Here is a 15,230-nt window from a genome sequence, read left to right as displayed (position 1 = left end):
GGGCTTATGACTTTTGACATAAACCAAAAGTCATAAGTTAGGAATTCTAACTTATGGCTTTTGGCTTATTGTTGTTATTTTGACCTAAAAAAAGTTTTTGAAAATATTTTTTTAATTTTGCCCAAACACTACAAAAATGCTTAAAAACTATTTTGATTTAAAAACGCCTAAAATAAGCCAATCAATCTAAACAGGCTCAAAGTAGCAATTACAAATAAGTATCACTTAATTTGTATCAAGTAATCTTCTGATTTTATTTTCAAGCACCATCATAATTAACATCTAATTAATATTATTACAATATCTTGATCTTGTATTCATTGTTAGCATTGAGAAATAAAATTAGCAATTACTCCCTCCGGATCAAAAAGAGTGTCTACTTAGCCATTTGCACATCCTTAAGAAAATACCAACTCCTAGACAAAAATAGGTAATTTGACTAAACTGCTCCTAATTAAATAGGTATTGGATTTGAACACATAACACTTAATAGGGGCATATCTGGAAAGATAAGGTTAATTCTTTCTTGATTTGATAAGTGGACACTCTTTTTTACCCAAGAAAAAAAGGCTAAGTGGACACTCGATTTGATCCAAGGGAGTACTTAACAAGGTGCAATACATCTAACTAAGGCATTTATCATACAAAAGAAAGTTTTAATGTCGTATTCAAGACATATAAATGAAATTTGTTAAAAATATACCATAAGAAAAGAATTTTTCAAAAAATAATGAACAAAAAAATCTTATGAAAAATGATGGAGGTGGATATCACCCAAGTACCCCACCTTATGAAAATTGGTTGAGCACTTAATAAGCCGTAAATGGTAACGGACGCGCTGGTTGCTCGTCGTGTGTCTCCAACTCTCCATGACATTTTTATATATACTAGATGGCTCGTGCCCGTGCTGAGCACGGGTGTATGCTCGACATTGCTGGTCTTAGAGTAGAGCAAATTTAAAATAATAGCACTCATACGAAAGCAGTGTATTACAAGCCAATCTGCTATAATTTAAATTTTACAGTAGAACACAAATTCATACAAAAAAAGTTTCACTTAGAAGGGAGTAGCCACTTCATAAATTTAAACACAACACATCAACTATTTATATGAGCTTGTCTATAATCTATTGATTAGTCAATCAGAACTGAATGTTTCATGCTTCTAGAAATCTTTTAGCAGCATCAACTAATGTTGCACAAATAGTTTCTTTCTTCTTTCTGGATGACTTCAATGGTAGACCTATCAAAACCAGCACAAGTAACACGAAAAAAACAAAATAAAGAAATCATCAAACTTGAAATTGAAAAATAAGCTCAACCTTTTAAGTGAAAGCTTGATCACCCTTTTATTCCAATCAACAAAATCTTACATTGAAGTTGAAGGCAAGAAGCAATCTAAATCACATCTTTATATTAGACACACACACACACACACACGGACACACACACATATATATATATATATAGAGAGAGAGAGAGAGAGAGAGAGATATATATATATATATATATGAAGTTTATGGCCATTCAGATAAGATCGAAAATTTCTCTCAACATTATATCAAAATAAACCTGCTTAGTTTTACCGTTTTGGTCCACAATTTCAACTATGTAAAAAATTTGATGTGCTAACAACATACACCAAATGCATCCTACGCTTAATAATCATTCATTACTAATGCAATATTCCATACCTTACAAATTCTTCAAAACAGGTACTCAAATACCCTAGCCGACAACCCCCAATTTACACTATTATCTTCGGGTGCCTCCTTCAATATTTCCAATCATGGTGTGCGTTTTTCCACTTCCAATCTATAAAGTTCGAGTCTTTTTAACATTTCGATGTGAAAATTGGGCAGTACTGCTGAAAGCAAATATTGGAGATCTTAAGCAATATAAACTGAGCAACATACTTGGCCTGAGACAAGCACGCAACTATTGTAGTCTCCCATGCAATTTTACACTGTAGGTACTCCAGTAGCTTAAGGAGATGTAGCAGCTCTTGTCAACCTAAAGAAATGAAACGAGACCACAACAAAATACATGAAAAAGTTAAGACAATAGCCAAGAAAAGCAGACCTGAGTAACATTCTCATCTGCAACCATGACAAATGTAAAACGTGATTCTGTATGCCCTGTCCAAGTGATTGTCTGAGAGCTTTCTTCTCATGCACATTTACGTCCTTGTAAAGATATCTCAGAGTTACTCAAGGAGCGTATTCTTACAATAACTTGCATAAACCAGTCAAACAAAAGAAACCTATCTCATGAGTAATTTAAGTTCAATTAGAAGATATAGCCAAAAAACTACACTATATAGGTTTTGTCAAACACCACACAATCAACTTTTATTTGACTCTGAATATTTGGACCATATCTGAGAATATTTTACTTTTTAAACATCCAGTTTATCGAAACTCTTGTATAAATTTTGAATATACAAATTTGTATTCATAAAATCAATGAAATGATGGTATCCTAAATGGAAACTAAGATTATACTATTTTGACTCTTGCACCAAATTGAATAATTCTTTGGAAATTAAATTTTTGAAACTACAACTACACCTCAATCCCAACAAAATTAAGGAAAAGGAATTGTAGCTTACCTGGAATGTTCACTCAACTAATAGAACATAAACACCTAGATACTCACTCATTCAAGTGGAAACAAAGTTTAACGAAATTATTCTTATTTTCTCAAACACCAAGTAACTCCCCCCCCCCCCCCCCCCCGGCACCGTCTTCTCTTTGTCCTATTTTGGTTTATAGTTACTCTTCAGAGACAGAATAACACGTACAAAAAGAGATTTAGCTCCATTACGTAAGTTCTCTCTAACATAAGATCAGGGAGCTAATAGATTCCAAAAGATGATCACTAAATTTTAAGTATGATTCATATGCATTGTGCTTTAATCAACTATTCATGACAGAGGATAACCTTGCTCTCCAGAAAAGAAGACCACCAAACATTGCTCAACTGGCACAAATCATCCTAGAGAAAATGAAGTCCATTTACCCCAAGGAACTGGGCAGAAATTGCCTTTTCGATGAATAATTCTGTCCTAAATTTTCTTAAGGTTAAACTGCTACGACAAATCCTTTCCCGGGATGTATGGTGGAATAGTAGAGAGCAGAAGTAGCCTTGGTAAATGCCGAAATGCTTGGCACAAAAATAACTTTGAGAAGTAAATACATGTAGAAGGAACATTCATATTTCCTACGTATCACTGCTCTACAAAACGTCTTTGTCATTTAACGGAAAGATTTATATGCATTCTGGTGGACTCCACAAGAATCCACCATCTGTAAATAAAATCAAGCAAGTCAGTCGACAAATACTTGCGTAAAGTTCCTTGGAAAGCATAAGAATAGCCTCCACTCAAATACTATCTGATTCCCCAAACCTAGAGGGAGACTAACAAAGCTCCACACCTCATTTTCTTAAATGCCAATTGAGGTAGAATGTATATAGTGCAGTCAACCTGGACATGTTAAGCTTAGAAAATAGAACTACTTATTAATCGGTAAATTTTTTTACCCAAAAATGCTACCATGATAGATTCTATGGAAGTAATTAACTTTGTGTGTCGAATCAATCATTAAACTCGTCATATCGTTATCCCACACAAATCCTCGATGCACGCCTAACTGCAACCAGTACATTGACTTTTCAAAGAACTTGTCAACATGGTTGAGTAAATTACTTCAATTTACTTGCTAAACTACTGAAATATTTTTTTCTTGACTGTCAATTTTCTTTTTCCATCATATCATTTTAGTCTTTTAACGAATTCAGAGAAAACTAAAGAGGAAAAGACCGAGAGACTTGTACGTGTCATAACACTTGTAAATTGCATTCTATTATTTTGCCTGCTCCACTAAATGAATCTCCCCGACATTGCAACTTCTCCAAATCATTTTTCGAAATGTCCCCATCTCTGACAACAGATTTAGCGAAATTCCACTCTACTTAAGAACAACTAAATATATGAACAAGAAGCAATAAAATGTGTCTCAAAACTATGACAACAGCTCCTAATTAAATCAAGATTACAAGGTAAAAGTACCTTATGAATATCTAGAATTATATAAATTAATCAAACGACGCATGATAGCTCATAGCAATTAATTTAAGTAATAAAAAGCTAGCGTAAACTTGTTTGTAAACAAGAAGATTTTCTCCAAAAACTGGTTAGGCAACTTAAAATCATGGAAACAAAATATCAGTTGCCAATATAATTGGTATGAGTTTTTCTTTCTTTTGTTCAGTTAGTGAGCAACTGAGTTTTCATGGCATAAGTTTAACCTCTTTCCTCTTGTTTCTTCTTTAATGAGAAGCTGAACAAGATAAGCAGCTCCAATTGAGTCACTATTTAAACCTTTCTACTCTTTGAAATTAATGTTGAGATCGAAATAACATAGCGTCATGCTGAAGCTTATAATTGCAAAATCTTGAACGGCGATAAATAAGACAACAAAGAAAAGTATACTAAAAGACATAATATTCTAATAAGGTTTGGTCAATTGACCTACATATTAAAAATAATATAAAAAAGCATAAAATCTATTGGGAGAACTATCTCGCCCTAAACAAGACTCTTTAATGACTACATTGTGGATGCTATTGTGTTCTATTTGTGGGAAGGAGGTCTTCAATTTATAGATGTTCAAAACTTTTTCTCCAAGAAAAGAGATACTCAAATATGAAAGATTTATATTTTCCTTTTGGAAAAAGTAAAAGCAATTATGGTAATATTTTGAATTTCCTTCAAGAGAAAAATAAACTCAAATTTGGTAAGAAAATTAGGGCAAAACCCTAACAAATCTCCCCCTTTGGCCTGAATTTTCTTGACAAAACTTGATCCACTTTCTTCACATAATCTTCATCACTGCTGCTTGCTATTGTTAAAAGTATATATGGGTTAAAAATTTGAGCCTTGTGCGTCAAAAGTGAGCACAGGTTGAAAGTGGAGCTCATGCGTTAAAAGTAAACATAGGTCGAAATTGACCTAAGCGTTTAAAGTAAGGGTTGAAAATTTGAGCTCACACGTTAAAAGTAAGCATGAGTTAAAAGTTACTTTTGTTTTAAAAATATGCAGCAACAGGATTGTTGAAAATATCATTGAAAACTGTCTCTACATGTAGTACTCCAGATATCTTTTTTTTTTTTTTGGGACAAAAATCATCATTATCGTCAAATTGGCTGCATCATGATATGAATCTGCCTTAAACCTGTCTTCAACCTCTTTGTGCCGTTGGCGCTGATACCACTTGTTGAGATCGAAATAACAGGGCGTCATGCGGAAGCTTACAATTGCAAAACCTTGAACGGCGATAAATCAAACAACAAAGAAAAGTACACTAAAAAAAAACATAATATTCTAATAAGGTTTGGTCAATTGACCTACATATTAAAAATAATATAAAAAAGCATAAAATCTATTGAGAGAATTATCTCTCCCAAAGACTCTTTAATGACTATATTGTGGATGCTATTGTGTTCTAGTTGTGGGAAGGAGGTAATTTATAGATGTCCAAAACTTTTCCTCCAAGAAAAGTGATACTCAAATATGGAAGATTTATATTTTTCTTTTGGAAAAAGTAAAAACAATTATGGTAATTGAATTTCCTTTAAGAGAAAAGTAAAGCTCAAATTTGGTTTGAAAATCAGGGCAAAACCCTAACAAGTAAACATCGGGGTGCTAAAATCAGAGGCGGATCTAGGATTTGGAGTTTCCAGGGCCCACATATTTGAACGTAAACATATTACAATTTACATGGTTCAAATAGAGTATACATTTAGTTGGTTTGATTTATTTACGTTTCGGTTCGGGTTATTCGTCTTTTCATTTATATAAATAAATCGATCAAGCAAAGAAATTTACGTACTAATTATGATAACTTGGAAAAAAGTATAATTATTCAATTGGAGTATGTATTTTGTACAAGAAAAAAGGGCTTGGTAGCAAAAATTATATACTAATAAAAGCAAGTTTAGAGACGTTTTTCAACTCATCATTTTTCATGAAAATTGACTCATTCAAAACTATATACAATTATCCTTCTACCAAAAGATTATCTAGCAAAAAAAGAACTTTCATCTTTGATAAAATAGTAACTTATTCAAAAGTTTCTATTTTCTAAGTCTCTAGAAAATACATTTACCGGAGTTGTGCTCCTGGAAAAAAATAATAACTTTCTATCATCTACTAATCAATCATCGAAGGAGTTCGGAAAGCACATCAGTGAGGAAGAAAACCTCTATATTTTATGTTTAATGTTTAAAGAAAAATGAGAAAAAATATTCAAAAATGAATTAATAAGACCATAGAAAAAGTTAGTAGAACTAAGCAATTAAAGAAAAAGAAAGAAGAAACAAAGGAGAAACCCCTGTCTTAGTTGTGGTTGTCCCAACTCCTAGATGCTAAACTGCTACAAAATAAAGCTTATATAAAAAAAGTGTGCTAACAGTATTCGAACTCCTGCCACTAAGGTGAATATTCAACGCATTGCCAGTGGCACCACTCACCTTTTGGCGATCCGGGTGCCAAGTAAGCTGTTTACCCTATTTTTTCTATATATACATATGTGTATGCTTGCTAAGTCTCGACCAAAGTTAGCGAGTGTCATGACACTCCCTCCCATACACATAGATCCGCCCCCGGCTAAAATAACAACAATGTGCACACACAATACTATATTTGACTATATTTGACTGTTATCCTATGATGTTAACCAATACTATGGCTGGTCATGTTCTTTTCTAAGCTTCATATCTCCTCAGAATTTCGAAGGTATAAACAAAATTTAAAAAGTAACTGAGCTTACCAATAATGTTTAGTGCTCAACCTACCATATAGAAAATGCTACCTGCAAAGTCCAATAAAAATCAACTATGAAAACAGGAGTTACAGAAACACACGAATCTAGAAAATATAGACAAGTCAATGGAATAACTCTAGTTCAGTGCAATTTCAATCAATTCACATAAATAAGAAAGGAATTATCACCTCAACCTTAATCCAAGAAAAAATGGGTCATAACATTAGACAACTGTAGTAGAGTTCATATGTCGTAACATGCAGTTAAAGAATAAGATTTTATTGTACAACAGGCGATGGCGCAGAACACATAAGATGCAGAGGGGAAAAACAATATGACGTTAGAGACTTAACCTGAAATGTGAAAATCATCCAGTGACGTTACAGGGAAGATTAGGGTTCAGATTTTACTATGAAGAAGATGACCACACTATTACAGACCGAAACCTTGAAATTAAAAAAGGAAGAAAATCAATTACCTCCAAACGCATGCATCCAAATCTTAGAATGTTGTACAAAATTCCCTCCATATGGTGTTACCGGGAAAAAAGCATGGAAGTCTAAAACCAACAGAAAAAAATTAAAATTAAAGAAACATGGAACAATTGAAATGTAAGTGACCAGAAGAAGGCGAGCCTCAAGTTGAAGAGAACGGAAAAGAAATAAAGACTGATGAAGAAGAAGAAATGGCAAAATTGGGTGCGGGTCTTGAAAATCAATGGACTGTAGTGTAACCCCGTTGTATCGAACAACTGCAAAGTGCTACAGCACGTGACATTGAAAAAGAAATAAGGGGTTGAACTGAAAATACCAAAATGCCTCTAAGAGATGATATTATTTCGGAAGTACCCTTCGTCGTACAAGGGAACTTCCACTTATTAACCGTTTAAATTAAATTTAAATATTATAGAAAAACCTTGTTTCGACATGGCTGTTTTCCGTCTTTAAATTTTGTTTTAAGGGCATTATAGTAATTTTAGTTCTTACGTTATGCATAGTTGTACCAACAGGTCAAACATCTGCCCGCATCTGGTAGTCACCGCTATTTACATGTCCATAGAATAGCTACCGACTGCATCACCTATGTGAGCTTTTCATCTTCGTCCAAAATTTTCTTCAGCTTTATCCCCTCTTCCAGATTTTTCGTTTCAATCATCTTCTGCGCTGGGTCTGGCATTTCAGGTTAATTACTCCCTCCGTTCATTTTTACTTACTTTGTCGACTTTTCACGACTTTTCGAAAAAACATGATTAAGATTGGTATTTTATCAAAATACCCCTATTAAATGGTGTATAATTGTATGGGAGTTGAAAAAATGATTTGAAATGAGTAATAAATGCTAAGGGTAAAATAGATTTTTTTTATTTTTGGTCATATCAAAATATGTGAAAATTGACAAGTAAAAATGAAAATTTATAAAGGGAATGGTGAACAAGTAAAAGTGAACGGAGGGAGCAGTATTTTCTTTCCCGCTCTTGTCTGTTAGATCTTCCTACACCTTCCTGTCTTTCATACTTCTACGGTGGGAATCATCTAGATCAATTTTGTTCCCTCTTTTCTCACGTACCATTGTAGCCCAAATCTTCCAGCGATCTCCTTTTCAATGATGTGAATATGTGGTGAACTACATGTGTCAGAATTTGCTTTGCTTTTGGAACTTGTGAGTTGTTCTGTTTTAGTAGCCGGTTTTTTTGCCTCTAAAAATTAGGAGAGCTAAAAGAGAAGTTTCTTATTTAGCATTTTGAAATAGTGGAAGAATCTGAGTGTTATGATGTTTCTTCTTCAGCATCTGTAGAATAGATATGTGGAGCCTATTATCTCGGGGCTTTCGAATTTCCTTCTTAATGTTTTACTTTCTAAATTTGATTTTTTACCTTTGCTTAGTGATTGCTTTTATTTTAGTTCGTTATACTTCAAGTTTCATTTGTTTTTACTTTTAAAATCTGCTATACGGATCCAATTAAATAATTATTGGGATGTTGTGTTAGAGATTAAGGTGTATTCTTCTTCTTCTTCTTTTTTTTTTTTTTTTTTTTCATTTGGTAATTTGTTACACTAACATTCATTCAAGATAGTTTTTTCAGTTTCTATGGAACCAAAGAAGCAGCAGAAGAAAAATTCAGCAGAAACAGCTAATAAAGTTTCATCTAATCGTTGGTCTACCTTTCAACTCTTGCTGCTTGCTGTTCTCTCTCTCTCTCTCTCTCTCTCTCTTTTTTTTTCTCCTAGTAGTACTTCGTTAAAGTAGAGAGAATTGAAGAAGTCTAAACAAATGACGTGTTTGGGGGTCCATGCTACTACAGGATATTCTTCTTTAAGGCAGAAAACTATGTTCTGTGTTAATGAAGAAAACTAAAGGGTATCTTCTAGATCTCTGAAGGGAGAGATGAAAGAATGAATGTTTCTGAACTAATGTTATTCTTCTTGGAAATAAAGTCCACTTGTTTTTTAATGTCCTTAAAATAATTTTGTTCATGTCTGGAACTACTCTTGAATTCCTTCATGGCTGATACCATTATGGAGATTTGTTTCCACCTATCTATTTTTCTATGTCCGACATCAATTTGTTGTATGGGTGAACTAAATCTCATTAGAGTGGAATGAGTTTTCTGATTCTGAGATATTTATTGCATATTGCTTATCATTGTGGTGACACGATATAATCTCTATGAGAAGGATACTCATAGATAGATAGGTATCTGACTATGGTTAATATGAAATATATATAGTACAGTAAGAGCGTCATTGAGAGTACCGAGTCTGGCTGTCCTCACTCGATGAAACGATTTCAAAGAGTTACAGGTTACTAAGAAGAAAAGATATATTCTGTGGACGAAGGACCTGACATGGACACATCCAATTAGTATGTGTTATAGATAGCAGGTTGTAGAATCATTTCTTTTTATGTCATAATGTTCTTCAGATAATGATTTTCATTCTATCTGCTTCATGAGTGTGTTTTAAATGTTCATTGTTTCAGTGGACGATCGTTAATATGATTTAGTACTGAGTTTTGAAATTTTACATGCCTACAAATACATCTCCTGAGGAGCAAGAACGAGATTGAAGGCTGTGAATGATGACAGCCAGTTACACTGTTGAACGGTGGGTTGTCGATGCATTTTGGGATGATAGATGATATGAACAGAAACATATTAGTGTTTCACAACAATATCTCTGGATTCAGTCTTGTAGGATCACAGACTTATTAGGAGCATCGACACACCAGCAATTAGCTGAACGGCAATTGGATGTTTTTTACTATATATTGCCTTGATATTTGCACTTATTGAGAAATGATTTAAAATACAATATAGTTATGGCAGCATTTGGACAAACCGGAGTGCTACTTCTCTGCTGCCGCCACATTTTATCATCTTGAACCATTTGGTGTTCCATGTAATGGACCAAGGTGGTTGATATTTGGCACAAATATCATGTTTTGTGTCGTATTACAACCTCTTATTATGACTTGTATCGCCTAATTCATGAAGCAACCGTCGTATTTGAACTCATGTCGTTATGTTTTATGTGTATAGGTACAATTGCGACAAACGATGGGAAATGTGCTTGAAATGCTTGGAAGTCGTAGCGGATGTCGATGAGGCGAGGTGACGAATCGATAACCGCGAAGGGCGAACTAAAAGGAGCGCGAGCAAGCTGCAGAACCTCGCTTTCCTTCCGCGTCGCGAAAGGATCGCGAAAGCCCCGAAAGTCGGGCGATCGGCCGCGTCGCGTGAAGAAAGCGGAACAATTCAACTCGGTCATCGAGGTCCGCGATCGGTCGCGTCGCGGGCCAAAAGCGAGAAGCGGATCATTACGCGATCGGTCCGCATCGCGTGGGGAAAGCGGGAATCGGAGATTTTCCCGATTAGACTAGGATTTGGATTCCTTAATAATTATTTGTTACCCTAGTATATATATGAAGTTGTTGAATAGGCCGAGAACGGTATTGGGGGGATTATCAAAGATTTTGTAAGCCACCGTCTCCTTTGTCTCTCTAATTTATTTTCATCTTTTTATCTTTTTCAACGCTAGTCTATTTATGGCTTCGTTTGTCTATGATCGAACCATGAGTGGCTAATCTCCTTACTTCTAGGGTTGTGGCAAAAGACTTGAAAGTTGATTTGATGACAGTTATTATCTATTGATTTTCCATATTTTGGGTTGCTTATTTATTCTTGATCTTAATTGTTTGATTATCTGGCCAATAGTTAGACAATTACGTGGTGCGCGAATGGACTTGAGAAAGGGAATTCACGTACGTAATAAGAATAAATAGAGTTTGTTCGATTTAATCGTTTCGCTACGAGGATAGAGATATACCACTTTAGCCTACTTAGTTGAATACGGAGAAATAAATGCGTTCTTGTTACCTCTAATGACCATAGAGATATAGGCGTTACAGTAACATCTACAGGCTTGTGAGTAGTTCGAGAGAATATCATAAAGCATAATTAACCCGTCAACTAGTAACCCGAAATAAGATAGGTGAAAGCGTACGAAGATCAACGATCAAGCCAAAGCCATGACCCTAGATCTTTCTCTCATCGATAACTCTTACAATCTTTGTCAAGATATTCCCGATTCTAACAAACGCCCATCACAAATTGTTTACTTTTCAGTTGTAGTTTAGTTCAACAAACATCTTGATTTTCACTCTCTTGAATAGTTTCATCCGAATTTGAATTAGTTTAACAGTAGAATCTAAGTCTCTGTGGGATCGATATCCGACTTAACGGTCTATATTACTTGTACGACCACGTATACTTGCGTGTGCGTTTGGGAGCAACAAGTTTTTGGCGCGGCTGTGCGGGACTTAGCGATATTCTTGTTTTTCTAATTTGGATTTTTGAATTTCTATTCAAGTTTTTATTTATTTATTATTATTTTATTTTATTTTTAATTTAATATTTTGGTTAGCTTGCTTGACATGGCATCTTGGAGTAAAAATTGGTCGAATATTGGTTGTTCTATTTTGGTGATCCTTGTCGATTTGTGGAGGACCCCACTTATGGCAACAACATTTGTCAAAATATTTCCGGGAATGGAGAGGTGTGCAACTTCCAATCTTTTGAGTGGAATATTTGTAATATATGTGGTGGTCAAGACGGTCGTTCCAATGGTTGTCCTAACTCTTACTCCCCGTCCGAGCCCGTATTATGATTCTCCTGTTATTTGTGATGTTGACGGTAGTAGAAGTGGAGGATGCGGAAAGTCTTGCTCGGGTTAGCGATATGATGAAGCAAATAGAGGAGCAAATGATGGAGCATGATGCGTTAATGAGAGAGCAAAACGCTTAGAAATGTGGAAAGCCATAGAGAGGATTCGTACCAAACTCACGAAATGCGGGCGAGGCCGAAACTTTTGTAATGATCTACAAGTTACGAGGCTTAGCCAATACTCAAGACGAACCTCGAAACGAGAAGAAGAGAGCGAGTTCCCACAAGTAGATAGCTTTGAAGAAGCGAGAGATAGTGAGCCAATCTTGGCTAGCGAGCAAGCTCAACAAATGAAATTTCATGGGTTTCTCGGTGATGGTCTTACAAACATGGCTACACAACCGATAGAAGGTAGAGCGAGCTCGGACAAGAGATAGACCAATTTGGCTCGGATATCCATGGCTTGCGGGCACAAATGAATAAAAAGGTTGAGGCGCGATGCTCGACTACATATTACCTTGGATAGTGGCCCGCATGTGGAGCAGATAGAGGAACTCCAACCATTTGATCAGATCTTTGTTGATGATGTCATTGTTGAGGAGGTATACAAAAGTGAGGATGTCAGAAATAATGTAGTTTTAGAGTTAGGGCGTGTTGGTCCTCGTTCTAAACATTTTTCTACATTATGCGTGGTTGGCGACATGGAAATCGAGCCGTCCACATTCTTTGAAGAAGTGTATAGATGAGGCAAGAGCCTTACATCCCGAAATTTGCCACACCGAAAAGACAAAGCGACATTCCTCACTTAAGGGCCAAGAAGTTCAAGAAACGATATCTATTGATTGGTTCCTTTATTTTCACACACCGCCCCGAAAGCGTGATAGAAAATTGGATGCAAAATTAGGGGTGAAATTCATAAGTTCGAGGTGGAGGAAAAAGTTGATTCATGTCGTGCCACGAAGATTGGGGAAGTACGAGTACCCAGTTGAAAGTTGAGGAGCATGCCAGAGTTTTAAGTGTGGGGTCATTCGCCCCTTGATGATGAGAGCATGTTGCTAGGTAGGCCCTAGTGGGCCCCAGGGAGTATTTCTTACCTTGCTTGCTCTTTGTTTTTTCAAATATATATGCATTGAGGGCATTGCATAATTTTAAGTGTGGGGTGGGAAAATATGTCCCTGGTTTGTAACAACATGTTTTGAGGTTGCGGATGATGATTAGTATGCCTTAGGATTTTTTTTTTTTTTTTTTTTTTTAGTAGTTTTGCGTCTTAGTGTCCAAAAAAAAAAAAAAAAAATTTTATTTTCCTTATTTTCCTTTGGTAACTTCATAAGTCCCTCATTAGTAGGCATTCATCATCCACCCCTTTGGTTTTCTTATGGCCTCGGTTCTTTCCCGAGGGGGGCCTTTGAGCCGGGCATAGGTAGATTTTTTTTAGTCATAGAAAGGGTTTTCCGATGACGGGTGGATGACAACACAGCGAGGGGAAAATTAATCCTTAGGATAGGTGTATTCAAATGCTAGGTGCACGGGTTAGGTGAAGTATTGGCATAAGAGCGATCTTGAAATTTTTTTGTGAAAACATGCCGTGAAATTGTTTCACTTTTCTTGAAAGCACTTGAAATCGATTTTTGTGACTCGTATGACCCACTTGGAATTGTTGTTTTTCATTGCTATTTGATTCGAGGGACAACCGGATCCCTCTTGCGTTAATTGTGTGCCATGTGTGTGTAAGGATTTTTGTTTATGTCCATGTTTGGTATTGACATCTAGAACTTGCCCTGTGTGTTCACAAAGCGAAATGAAGTTTGGCGGGACCTAGAAAGTGATAGAGGCGTTTCTTTGATTAGCCACTAAAGAGCCTAACAAGTTATCCTACCTCAAACTTGCAAATCACACCCACAGTTAACCACTTTTGAACCTTTAGCCTTTTCTTTGATAGGCAGTTAATTAGCCTTTACCCCTTCGTTCTATAAAACTCAATGTTTGATCCAAAACACTCACAAGCACTTTAAGCATTTACATGTATGATGGGAGTTGGGATGTGAAATAAAGAGGGACAATGGTTATTAATTGTAATCTAGGGAGACAATGGGAGCACCCCGAATGAAAAGAACTAATTCACTTGTTAGTTGGGAATCGAATTGAAAAAAAAAAAAAAAAAAAAAAAGGAGAAATCTGAATTGTTGTGTGGCAGAAAGTTTTCTTTCTAACTTGTGTGACTTTTAAAGAGGGTGCTTAAACAAGAAAACGGGTGAGCTGGAGAAATGAAAGGTTGGATGGTGTTGAATAAGGGCCAACGAAGAAATTGTGCAAGAATGATAAAAGTATATGTGTTAAAGTGCTTAGGGAGGTTAGTCACTATTATCTAAATAATTCCTACCCGTCCCTCAGCCTACGTTACAGCCCTCGAAGTCCTACTTGATTCTAGGTTCGCCTTACTTGTATTAGTGGAGTGGTTACACTACGGGCAAGCATATGGTATGTCGTACATTACATGTGACGTTCTTTGTGAGAGTGAGTGCATTATTGATTTCAGGTCCATTGATTTAAACATAGGATTCTTGGTGAGATATGGACTAGTTTTTTGTGGTGAGGGCACATAACTAGCAATAGAGTGGTGAAGTGTTGATTTCTTGATCATAAGATTACCTATATGCGTTAAAGTGGTGTCGTCGAGTCAACTGTTTTGAAATTCGAAATGTTTTCGTTGAAAAGAAATACTTGGTGCTGAAAATGAGGCTTTAAAACCTTTGGCATGGGTTTCGCAATCTGGAGTCGCTTGGTTTGTTGTTGAGAATCTCGTTTAGCCATACTAGCCGAATCCGTTGTGACTGTTTGAATAGTAAGTTTGAAGTAGAGTCGAGGTTGGTTTGTGTCTTTCGAGGCGGCAGAGTCTAAGTGGGGGAGTGGTGATATTTGGCACAAATATCATGTTTTGTGTCGTATTACAACCTCTTATTATGACTTGTATCGCCTAATTCATGAAGCAACCGTCGTATTTGAACTCGTATCGTTATGTTTTATGTGTATAGGTACAATTGCGACAAACGATGGGAAATGTGCTTGAAATGCTTGGAAGTCGTAGCCGGATGTCGATGGGGGTGAGGTGACGAATCGATAACCGCGAAGGGCGAACTAAAAGGAGCGCAAGCAAGCTGCGGAGCCTCGCTTTCCTTCCCGCATCGCGGAAGGATCGCGAAACGAGAAAGTCGGGCGATCGGCCCGCGTCGCGTGAAGAAGCGG

The 15,230-nt window shown here is 36.1% G+C and overlaps 1 long non-coding RNA gene across 2 annotated transcripts; it reads right to left on the bottom strand.

Annotated features, from left to right (window-relative positions):
- Nucleotides 1–1,016: 1,016 nt before the first annotated feature.
- LOC132042831 (uncharacterized) lies at nucleotides 1,017–7,412 on the bottom strand. Of its 2 annotated transcripts, XR_009411592.1 has the most exons (5): nucleotides 7,305–7,412; nucleotides 3,837–3,942; nucleotides 1,916–2,185; nucleotides 1,694–1,814; nucleotides 1,017–1,242 (listed from the first exon to the last, which is right to left on the bottom strand). It is a non-coding gene; the product is annotated as an uncharacterized LOC132042831 (long non-coding RNA). The 2 variants fall into 2 exon arrangements; XR_009411591.1 differs by having other exon boundaries at nucleotides 1,694–2,185.
- Between the last annotated feature and the right edge of the window lie 7,818 nt (nucleotides 7,413–15,230).

This window comes from Lycium ferocissimum, unplaced genomic scaffold (assembly GCF_029784015.1).
Source record: "Lycium ferocissimum isolate CSIRO_LF1 unplaced genomic scaffold, AGI_CSIRO_Lferr_CH_V1 ctg1821, whole genome shotgun sequence".
Lineage (NCBI taxonomy): Eukaryota > Viridiplantae > Streptophyta > Magnoliopsida > Solanales > Solanaceae > Lycium > Lycium ferocissimum.
This window is presented reverse-complemented; position numbering and strand designations above follow the sequence as displayed.